The 12,631-nt window shown below is 36.7% G+C and overlaps 2 protein-coding genes and 1 pseudogene across 2 annotated transcripts in view; all 3 read right to left on the reverse strand.

Annotated features, from left to right (window-relative positions):
* The window catches only part of LOC109085862 (chromosomal protein D1-like), a 166,714-nt gene that overhangs the window by 90,297 nt on the left and 63,786 nt on the right, over nt 1–12,631 (reverse strand). The window lies entirely within an intron of this gene.
* LOC122144679 (histone-lysine N-methyltransferase 2B-like) overlaps nt 1–12,631 on the reverse strand; it is a 170,766-nt gene that overhangs the window by 26,273 nt on the left and 131,862 nt on the right. The gene's annotated exons all lie outside the window — the stretch shown is intronic.
* On the reverse strand, nt 8,783–12,533 carry LOC122144659 (annotated as a pseudogene).

Here is a 12,631-nt window from a genome sequence, read left to right on the forward strand (position 1 = left end):
TTTGTTTCTGAATGAATCAGCCATTCGAATGAATCGGTTGAATCTCAATGATTCACTGATTAACAGTCACTTGCTGCCACCTCCTGGCGGCTTTAATTTCACATGTCGACGATTTTTTCATGCTTTAAATCATTTCAAATTATCAGTATTCAACATTTATGTTAAAAAAACACATTATTTTGCCTTCTGTAACTACAGGTTTAATGCATCCATGTCCCTTCTGAGCTACATTAAACTGTGTTAAATACATCGAAATATAAATACATATCTAAATGTTATTTCAGATGCAAATTCCAGAAATGTTTTCTTATGTTGGAATGAAAGACACTAAGTAACCAGATGAAGTCTTCTTATTCTTACCCATCAATAGAAAATGGAAGAAAGAGCTAACACTGAACCACAATCTTGCTACTCAAGCTGTGTATGATTATATAGATATATAATATATATATATATATAATATATATATATATATATATATATATATATATATATATATATATATATATATATATATAGTATTTATTTGCATTTTTTTCCATTTTGCAGTTTACTTGTTCTTTTACTTTCAATACTTCAGTGGGTTTAAGATAAAAAAAAATACCTTAACTACTTAAGTACAATAAATATTACATAGCTGCTTTAAGACTTACGAAAATTAACCATGGTTTTAAAATGGTTACTGCATTTTTACTACAATAAAACAATGGTTCGTTTTTTTAAGGGGAGTAGATTCTAAAAGGGGACTTCGATTTCTACCAAAGTCATTTTCTGGTAAGATATCTGTACTTTTATATGAGTAGAGCTTTCAGGTACTTTATACACCACTGATCATATATGATAAAGCAAGGCTTTATATGGTTAATTATTTTGGTAGTTCTTTAACTACTGGCGTGATATAATTAAACTATAAACCTCTGGATTTCATTTAATTTTCTTGTTTTTGGGACCACATTATTATTTGTGACTGATAACAATATAAAGTCTAAATAAATATTTTGTCATTTAAACAAATAACTGGTAGAGTTGGAAAAAACTAACTGGAAGAAAAAAAAATGTTAAAACGTGTGTCTCAGCTTCTCCTGCTCCCGTTGGGTGTCGCCAGAGCGGAATCATCCAGCAGCAACGTGTAGGCTACGTTACCAGTCAACAAAAGTCATTTTTTCCTCAATAAAATAAATAATAAAATAATAAGCATTTGCCGCGTTCCTGCGGAGTAAAATATATAATATATTCAGAAAAATGTATTGGTTCGCGTATTTTTCCCAGAAGCCTTTGCAGGCTTTGTCGTCACAGCCTCGTTGGCGCATGTATGGCAGCGCGTCAGTCTCAATAATCTGAAGGTCGTGAGTTCGAGCCTCACACGGGGCAGGGCACTGTTTTAACTTCTGTACATAGTAAATTACATACGCTTGTCTGTACTTCAAATAAAAGAGGGGCGACAGAAGACTCGTAGCGAAGTCCCTATCAAAAGAAATAATGTCCACTTATATTTTCACTGTATTCTATTTATAGGTACAGCAGCTCGTATAAGTCTCTCTCTAATTTCTCGATCTTTTATTACAGTTTTATGGTTGTCTTTTTATTATGATTCAACCACCCCCCCTAATGTACAACTTTTGAATAGCTCTTGAGCCTATACAGTTCGTTTGTATCTAGCTTTTTTAATTTTATAAAATGATATACAGAAACCAGACTCAACACCGACGACAGTCTGGAAATATGCAATGAGACTTGTGCCCAACCTGTCCCATTTTCCCCTTTGATTTCATGCTAAATAAAATAATACTTCAGTCAGTTTTCTTCTTCTAGGCTTCGATAACTCTGTGTTAATGTTTGGTTTTATATGGCTTATTAAAATTATGTAAGAGGTCTCACCTGCTATAACAATAATTTATAAGCATATATAAAAATAATATTTCCCCCGGAACCAATATCAATTGCAGAAGTAGCTGGTAATATGGACAAACAGTTCAGGTCCACGGCCTACCGGATGATTTTAACTGCAGCGCTAGTGAGCCGTACAATTACATCTTGATTAGAAGCACCACAATCAAACATTTCATTACTTACACCTAATGGAACAAAGCTGCAGTTAAATACGAAATTAAAACAAAAGGAGCTGGATGTTCATTACCGATGCCCCCGCTTGCAGAACAACTTCTTTCCATAAGGCCGCTCTAGCAGTCCAGCCTTCCCCCACAGCAAAGGGTTGTTGTTTCAGTCTCCCTCACAATCCAGTTGACCAAATACAACTGCCGATGAGTGTACATTAGTCGCTCTTATTACACTTCCCAGCACTGGATGCCACTGAGCTTTGCAACATACTTCTTGTACAAATAGCCATCTGTGATTGAGGAAAGAGAACCTTCCACCTGAAAGCTGAAGAACCTCGGCTTTTGTCTGGAAGGGATTGAATGCACTCAGACATTAATAGGTATTCCAAAGTGCCTCGATTGAAAAACCAAGCTGAAATATATTTTGGCATACATCGATGGAGCAGCTTCTAAACAGCCGATGGGACTTATTGTTGATGTGGCGATTGTTTCATCCCCAATGTACTCCTAGTTTTGCAAGCGCCTCTCCCGTTTAGCCACTTAGACGTCATGGGTTTCCATCTGTCTAATTATAAATCTGCTTTCCTGGATTGCTTTTGTCAGTCTGATGGTACAGGTACTCATAACCTAGGGAAGCCGATTAAGTCTCAACTATAATTCGCCTGCAAAAACACTATTCACACCTGCGTAGACACTTCACATGCATGAAATCGCTCAATTCACGTACGACATCACAAAAAAAATTCATTTGGCGGGAAAAAAAGATATATCCACCAAAGAAGGCAATCCACATGCGCAAAATGACAATTATATATTCATAAAATACATTCACAAATGCAACAACAAATTCATAGATATACAACTGTGGCACAAAAACCTTTGAATGTTTTAAAAAATGTACGAGTGTCTGATGTACAAATCGTCATTTACTACGAACCACTCGGATTTGTGTGTGTGTGTTTTTGAGACTTTCCTGGCAGGAGCTCTCTTTCCCACGTGGGTCTGTCTTACTTCTTTAGCCAATCAAGATGCAAACAGAGCTTACCAAATTTTTCAACCAATCATATCATAAGCCACTGAGAGTGCATTCAGAACGCTCGCAGGGCAATCGGGGAGACGATCGAGAGAGAATCCCATAGAAGCCCTGGAGTTACCTTTTATTTTAAAATACTATACAAAAATAATAAACAGAAATACTCCTCGTCCTGCTCACTCACACAGCCAAAAGAACTCCCCACTCAGCTCGCTGTCTCTGCAAGATTAAAAGATGGCAGTTTTGCATGCACAGCTACTTAGAATGATTTTACATCTGTCAGACAGTTTGCTGACGTCATCAAGCTATAGTTTGAGTCTGCTGGACGGTCGTCTGTCCAGAAACGGAAGTGCTACAAATCGCTAACAATGGGCTTCACTTGTCTCACCTGAGTTCCAATTGGGGCGCAAATGTGTCAAATTTCTTTTACTGTCTATGGGCGGCATGTTACTGATGGTAAAGGCTTAATTGCCGTTCTAATTAATCCATTATATGCCTGCAAAAGGTGCCCGCAGCGCATCTTGCTCCTTGAATGCAGTCTCAGTGGCTTTATGATATGATTGGTTGAATGGTAAGCTCGCACTGATTGTGCTAAAGAGTACGACAGTTCCCACGTGGGAAGAGAGCTCTGGCCAGGAAAGTCTCAAAACACAAACATCACACAAATCCAGTGGATTCGTAGCGTAATAGTGAACGATTTTGTACATTCAGACACTCGTACATTTTAAAACATTCAAAGGTTTGTGTGAAACAGATTGGATATCGACGAATTTGTGTGTTTGGCATTTGTGAAATTAATTTTATGAATATCTAATTTTATATTTGGCGCCTGCGAAGTCTTTTTTGTGAATATATCTTTTTTCATGCACGTGAATTATTTTTGTGTGTACGTGAAATTATGTTTCCTTGCCTGTTGAAATTGTCTAACGCATGTGTGAAATCGTGTTTTTTTGCGTGAATTATATTTGGAGACTACTCTGCTTCCCTAGTTATCCTAACCAATCAGTTTCACGCTGAAAATTAGTTACGGTTCAATGCACTTGAAATCCAAAGCGGGAAATCAAAATTTTACCATGTTTTATGAATTTGATAGTTTCATACATAAATTTTCTGTCATAATTAGGCATTCTCGGGCATTATCAAATTTCTATCTTGTGTGTCTTCCCCTTTAAAGGCGCTAGTATGAGAGCAGTGACACCTGAGTGTTTGAACTGGATATTGGCACTCCAATTTTTCTCCAGAACCCTGTTATATACTGTTCATCTACGTTTGACAGGAGCCAGCCTCAAGTTGTTGTTCATGCGGTGCTAACACTTGACCTCCGGACACACACCTTTGCGGTTCAAGATGTTGAAAGAATTTGCTTTTGTCCCCTCACCTGATTCTGCTTGGCTTCATTACTTTAACATGAAATAAAAAGAACCCTCCTATAATCTACAATAATGAACGTTGTTCATATCATGGAATTTTCTGGATATCAATAGTGGGTTGATGCTGGATAAGATACACAGTTTCTTGCTGTTGTCTCATATTGGTTTAAAGCTCTTTATATTTTACTTGACCGCTTAATGTTTTAAAGGCACAATTCTATAAATTAAAACTAAATCACAAACTGATGTTTGAAGAAGGATTTGTTTTTTAATCGCACTCACCATTAACTAAATATTAATTAAATTAAAAGGGGTACTCTAATTAACCTCGTCAAGGTCAAAGTGCATGTCTAGAATCACCAAGTAAAAAAAGAGATGTGGTTCATTTGAAGAAGAAAGAAGCCTGAACTTTTAGTGATCATTACATTGGTTTTATGACACTTAAGCACAAAAAAGCCAAGTGAAAAAACATACATTGTAGTAGTTTGTTTGTACTGCATGTAAAAAAAACTATTTACCCAGAATTGATTTTATGATACAGTTAAAAATTACTGTTTTTCTTTAATTGTAAACGATGATAACAGTAACAGTAAAATGTCCAGAAAGACATATGTACTGAGGGGCAAGGAACGTTTAATTGTACTGGAAATAAAATCGTAACAGGCTTCATATTAAGATTTTTTTTCTAAAAAATGTTTGTGTACAAAAGAATTGTTTGACAAGCTTTTGCGACATTCACCATAAGGTTGTAATATATCTCTAGTTATTATATCTTCAACAAAGACCAATCATCTATATTCAACTTCACAGCATGCCTATAATAACAGCCAAGTATCTCCTGTACTATGCGCAACAGATCCCATCTTAACCTTTGACAACTCGCGACAAAAAGCCGCAAATGTAAAATCTAAGTGTTGTCCAAAAGCTGAAGCCTTTATCTGATGTTTTCTTAGTTTCAACGTCAACCCAACAAAAAAAACGAGGTTGTTATTATCGAGGGCTAACGGCGGCGTTGATTGGCTGATTTTTGTTTTGGTTTTCCAATTTTGAATCTAATATATCCAAGAAATATTGGAACTCCTCTGCAGGAATCTCAATAAATTGGTTTTTAAACCCCCTTAAGAACACATGCCAAATTAATTAAGACAAATTCATTGGTCAAAAAGTGAGAACTTATGTCTATAGAGAACGATTGCATATAAAAGATAATGCTGATTATAATCATAACCAGGACCTAAACATAATGGTCTCTCTACCAAATAGCTCTTTACATTTTTGCCTTCTCCCATTTCTCCCAGCAATTCACCCCATTCGCAGCAGTCATGATCACACAACAAAATTCTCCCTCACCCCAGATTAACAAACACTGTTTCAAGTCCTAGGCTCTTTAAGTTCCACAAATCAAGTAGTTTATACAGTGTAAGATTTTCTTATCAAGAAAAAAAACGGCATGAACATCGTAATGGGATTTGACATAATTACAATCAAGCCATAACCATTACTCACTACAAGTTACTGTAAATGATGATGCATCTGCTCAAACTGTTTTCGCGGTGAGCGAGAGATCATGTCGATTTTGCCTAATAACTATAAGTGACAGGATGAGCCAGAAAGGGCGGCAGATACACTATGAACACATGCTTGTCAAGCACGCGCGGCCTCGCTGTTTCTGTTTGAAGAGTCTGCGATTCTGTTGTCTCCATTAAGGGCGAATTGACGGATCAAATCCCGGAGACAAACAAATATAAATGCAAGTTTTCAGTTGAAACATTTTTAGTGGTTTTTAAATTAATAATTATATATTATGAATAATTATATATATAAATCAAATTATCTACTGATTCTAACAAATAAAATGTAATAAAATTCTGGCCGTACATGCAACTGGCCATACGGCTACTCCGTCTGCTCCCAGTGCACAGATGGTGTGGCCCGCAATCTGCTTGCTGGATCTCCCAGAATCATTTCAAGCTCTGCTTACCTGTGCATCGCCTTTCACAAAGCGGCACGACATTCTTATGCGCCAGTCCACTCCTGAAGGCACAGAAAAGACAGTACTGTGTATATTTCATTGTAACTTCCTGTACCTTTTACTACTGACTAGTGTATATTTTACATAAGTTTTGTAGTATTTCATACCCTCTCCTGCACGGATTGCACTGGCCACCTCGTCTCGTGCTTGTAGAATTCAATTAATCTGGCAATAGCTCGAATAACATCATTCCTGTGCAGAGGGAATTACCAAACATCAAATTAAGTGCAGATGGAACTTTAAAAAAAAAAAAAAAACACTAGTCACGCCTATGCTTATTTTACTCATTGAGACAACTGGCCTTGTTTGTAAAAAATTTCTTATGGGAATTTTTAAGTGATGTAAAGGGGATCAGTATAGCGTTTCAAAGTGGTCCCCATGGTCCACAGAAACCACAAGTGTGTTCCAATTTAGGCATGTCCAAGTTGTTTAAATTTTTTGATTTAATTAATTACATGATGTGCTGGTTAAATTAATTAAATGAAACATCACCAATTAATTGAAAATAAATTTGGGTCTGATAAGTTACCCTCAGTCATTGTTTGTTTTCAAAAGTAGAAAAGCAACTGAAAACCACATTACAATAAATTAGAAATGTGAGTTGATTCAACAGAATTTGGTATTAGACACAACTTTGCATTTGCAGAAAATTAACCATTATATTATATATATATATAAATAACAGACAGACACACACACATCCATATATGTAATGTATAGGTTCACCCTGGAGCACAAACCAGTCTAAAAGTATCACAGCGGTTAGTTTGGAGCAATAGCCAAGAAAACAGTGGCTGAGTCCAAAATTCTTAATGATATGTCGCTTTTATTGCCCAAAATCATTAGGATATTACGTACATATCATTTTCCACCATCAGATATTTTTTTGTACCTTGTTTCTCCGTAAAATAATATCAAAACTTTCAATTTTGATTAGTTTCTATGTGGTGTGATTAGCAATTGTACTTATGTTCAAGTCTAGTGTTCCAATATTATAGTCTGTACAGGTGGGTTCTACATTGTGCGAGTTTAAGCTTTTAATATTGTAAGATGATCAGGACGTCAAGCAGCCCGAGGTTTCTGATACACTGACCTTTTGGTTGCTCGTTCTTCCTGACCATCTGGCGTCGTAAGATCAAGGCACAGCTGTGCGCCTTGTTTCTATGATAATGTGAAGGTAATGGGTGATACTGTCAGGCACCTCTTTACATTTTAAATAACACTGTTTATCTGATGAATCAAGGGCTGGGAAATGGCCAATTGTCTGGTGTTTCCTGATTCCATTTTGCTTGCTTTGTTTACAATTGTCTCCACCATCAATGTATTCCCTCCCCCCTTTGAAATTTATATAACTACCCCAATAAATTCTATAACTCCAAAGATCAACTGCTTTGGTTAGACTGTTTGATGACTGCAGCAGTCAACCATCCAGGCGCGTTCCTCAATAAAGATTCTGCTGAATATACCCAAGAGTCTCCAACATACTGCATTGCTGAAGACCGTCTTTTGGACACCTTTAAAGGCGCTTTTCTAAATATTTAGATTTTTTGCATCCTCCTATATCAAGATTTTCAAATAGTTTGTATCTCAGACAACTGTCATATGAATTCACAAATCTCAATTTCAAACAGACTTTTATCCCTTATTAAAACTGGTTTTTGTTGGGGCATAAAATAGATAGATATACACCGCACCACACGACACACACACAATATAATATACATAAGAATAACAACTGTTTATGATTTAGTTTATTTTTTGATACCTTAAATAAAAAACTTACAAAGCCAGTCCCAGTCTTAATGATAGAGGGCATTCAGTTTTTCAGTCAACCGATGCTTCCAAATGGCTGTATTCATTCAGAAATAAAGTGTCTGTCTTTCATGAACTGGTTATTAAATCAATGACACTCAATCCGATTTGTTTCAAAGATGTGGATGTCATTCTAATCATGAAACGTCACTGTATGCCCTGCTCTGAAAGTCACAACAGTTCTACTTCGACTTTGGTTCAGACCTATTTTCATTGGCCGAACTTGACAAAAACTGCGAAAATACTGACAAATATTATGACTAAAATGTAATAAATATTACGTCCGTTTTTTATTTGAACTGTTGTAATCAAATCTTAATACATTGGCAATCATGCAAATATTCCGGAACAAAACCATCACTCGTGCTCCGGTGAGATTGTTAACATATATCATATGATATAAGCAGAAGACAAAACCCACACTGGGGTCATATTTGCCCACATATCTGAATTTTAGTGGGCATATAACTGCATTCTCTCACATCTCCATCATGCAGGTGAAGGGTCTTTCTCTCTTCTTCCTCATGTTCATCATCAACTGCATGCAAGATAATATGATTAACATGTACTTGGAAGGTGTGTTTTAATTGGCTTTACAGCATTATTTTTGTCCATAATTAATCTTACACATTAAATCAACCTCCCCTAGTTTTTTAACAAATCGACTACTGATTTATCCAATGACCAAGAATTAGCCGTATCTGTGCCACGACCATCTGAGCCTGAATGAGGGCAATCAAAAATCCATGAGAACTGTGTCGCACACAACATACGGTGGGATTTAATTGTCGTGGAAAGATCAAACCAGGAAATAACACACATGAAATTATCCCAACCACCCCCGGACACCTCCCTACATATAGCATATCCCATCGAGTCTCAAAGAATCTTCAAAATCGATACATGATTAGACATGAACAAACAGTTCCGTTAATGGTTGGAATGAGGTGGTACCTGCATGTCTTTCAATCAGCTCTTTCAGAGGTATTGGACACACACTCTTCCTCCACTGCGCCCGGGTTGTTGACATGGCCTGAAATGATTGCAGAGCTGCGGCCCAGAGTTTTCTCTCCTCGGAACCAAAACTCAGAAACCACTTGCCACCACGACGTCATGATGGTCGGGGCCACAGCACCGTCTCAACATTGGCCACCGTTGTTTTGGCAGCCAGAACACAACTGGCACAGCAATAATGTCAAATTACATCACGGTAAAATGAATCACATTAAAAACATGTGCACATATACAAAATGTAAAAAATAGATATATTAACCACATTGAAAACAGGTCCCTTGTATCATGTCCCATCATACAAAATACAATATAATATCAAAAATAAATTTCAAACTAAAATATAATCGTTGGTTTGTTTTGTTTCTCAGCTTCTACCCACATCAGCAGGGAAAGGGGTTTCAGACGAGGTTTTCCCCTGTTTTCCCTCGCTGGACTTCGATCAGCCGCCGTCTCCGTCCTCCACAAGATGTATGCTCCCAGCACCGCGCATTCATCAAACGCGTCAAAGTCTAAACCTGATCCGCATGCGTTTCCTGCCAATCAGGCCCTGCCATGCATAGTCCTTCGTTATGGCCACCTGAGAGAAAGCACGACAGTAAACACATGTAGGTCAATTATCTTACTCTTCCCCAATTAGGGAAGGTTTTACATCCACTCAATTCTAATAATGTCTGAATGAATACAAAACGAATACATACCACATACAAGAATTAGATAATAAACATCATCATTAAATGCATGATTTAGGAATATTTTTATTACTTAAAAGTATTTTAAAATATTTAGATTAATATTTACAATATTTTATAATTTATAATATTTCTAATAGACTATGTAAGTGAAATATTATTTAACATATACTCAAAAGTCCTGGAGTTGTGATAAGTAATATGCTTATCTGACCTCAGTTCAATTTTTTTTATTCTTATCAATGTTGAAAACTGTTGCGCTGCTCTAATATTTTCTTGTGGAAACTACAATACAATGTTTTTTGTTTTGCAGGATTCGTGATGAAAATAAAGTGCAAAGAACAGCATTTATTTAAAATAAGAACTAATTTGTAACATAGTAAATTTCTTTTACTGTCACTTTTGACCAGTTTAGTGCCATCCTTGCTTATTATACCGTATGCATCTCTCTCTTTCAAAAACAAACTTTTTGAATGGTATTGTAATATGACAAAATTATAATACGCTTTTATTTAATTGAATGTTGTTTTTATTTATTAATTAATATTCTGTTTATTAATTGTTGCATTTTGAAACCGCCTACGATGCCTTAAAATGCTGCCTCTTATTGGCAAACACTCAATTAGGTTTTGGAACTGGAGCTTTCTTTTAAAAATGAATTATGTTATGTGAGGAAACACCGTCTACATCTTTTTCACCTGCAGGTTGGGACGTACTCATTGTGAGAACTCTCCACGGATGTAGATGTAGGCAGCAGCACGTGCTCCCATGGCCCCTGCCAGCCCACCAGAAAGCCCTCAATCAGCGTTGGTGAGGAATCATGACGCATGATCTCTCTGTCCTTGCAGGTACCGGGCTCTCTCCTTCGTCCGCATTCACCACCAGATATTTAGGCCTGAGAGGGTGAAAAAAAAGAGACTTGTATGCTTCTGTATGACCTGATTTGATCTTAATGAAAAAGACCTAAATATAGATGCACTGTTCCAAAGCATTTACAATCTTCTTTTGCAGAGTCATGTGACTTATGAAACCGTAATTGTTGAGATGCAAACCTACCTGCCATCACTGGGCTTGTTCACTCCCCCTGGGGGAAGGGGGGCCCTTTCCCCCCAACTCATCCTGTGGGGGGGAATCCGAGCACCTCCTCTGCCACGCAGGGACCCGAGACCTTAATCTCCATTCAGGATCCAGGTCCAACTCTCCTTTATCCAAATCTCATTCCTTGGTCTTGTACCAGTCACCTCTCCTCAGGGGCACCGTTTCATCCTGCGATCTAGGGACAATTCACCACCATTAAAACACATGCCACATGATTGACAATACGCATGCATGCAGAGTATATTATCTGATATTAATTATATACATGATATATATATCATATATATATATATATATATATCTATATAAATAAATAAAATGTTGTGGTGAAGACCCCTGGAACCGACAAACCAGTCTTCTAGTTGCTGGGGTATATTTGGTATACCAATAGCCCAAAACACATTGTATGGGTATGCGGGAATTACTCGACTTTTTCTGTATGCAAAAATCGTTAGCGATATTAAGCAAAGATCATGTTCCTACAGTATTTTGTAAATTTCCATACTACGACGTAAATATATTAAAACTTAATTTGATAGTATATGCATTGCTATAACGTCATTTGGACAATAAAGGCGATTTCCTAATATTTAGATTTTAGCACCCTCAGATTCCAGATTTCCAGAATTTTGAAAAATTGACACTTAAGACTTTTTGTGGTCTAGGGTATCACACACACACACACATATATATATGTGTATGTATGTGTGATGTGTGTGTGTGTGTTATATTACTAATAAACTGCATTTTTACAATTGCACTTATAATAAATTAATAATAAATTGCAATTTTAATTGTTTAATAGATGTACCAAAACACCTAAATTAGAAAATACACAAATTATGGAAGCTTACTTTTTTTCCTCAATTTACATCTTACGATTAATAACTCACAATTTGAGAAGAAGAAAAAAACTGTCTGAGTGCATGATATAAACAAGAAATTCTGAGAAAAGTTTGAATTTTGATATATAAACTTGCAATAGGAAAAAAAAAAATATCTGAATTGTAGACAAAAAAAAGTCACAATTATTTTATATATACATTTTTTTTTAACCTTTCACCTTTTTAGTCCATGGAAAAAAATAGCTTCCATAACAAATAGGGAACATTCAAGAGTAAGTTTAAGTCCTGTCTTTAGATATAATTCAGAATATTTTTTAATATTTTTTACCTCCAGTCATGTCGTCCATAAAGGTTAGTGAATATTCTGTCCTGGTCAGCTAGAGGTCCGAATTTGGTCTTCTTTGGTGTTTCCTGGGTGCCACACACTGATTATAACTAATTGTCATCGATCATCAATTATGCAGACAGTGGATTTGAGTATCAAGTCACCTGTTGAGCTGTGCTGCTGTTGAACCGCACCCGTGTCACAGAGTTTGGAGGGAGAGGCGGTGTTGGCGGCTGCAGTAGGTGCGTGATGCACCATAAGCAACCACAGCAACCGGGACACGTGAAGCCCCGGTGGTCAGAACCCGGCTAAGAACGTAGGACAGCCCAGACAGGACAACATCTTATCTGAAAGAT

This window comes from Cyprinus carpio, unplaced genomic scaffold, assembly GCF_018340385.1.
Source record: "Cyprinus carpio isolate SPL01 unplaced genomic scaffold, ASM1834038v1 S000006749, whole genome shotgun sequence".
Classification (NCBI taxonomy): domain Eukaryota; kingdom Metazoa; phylum Chordata; class Actinopteri; order Cypriniformes; family Cyprinidae; genus Cyprinus; species Cyprinus carpio.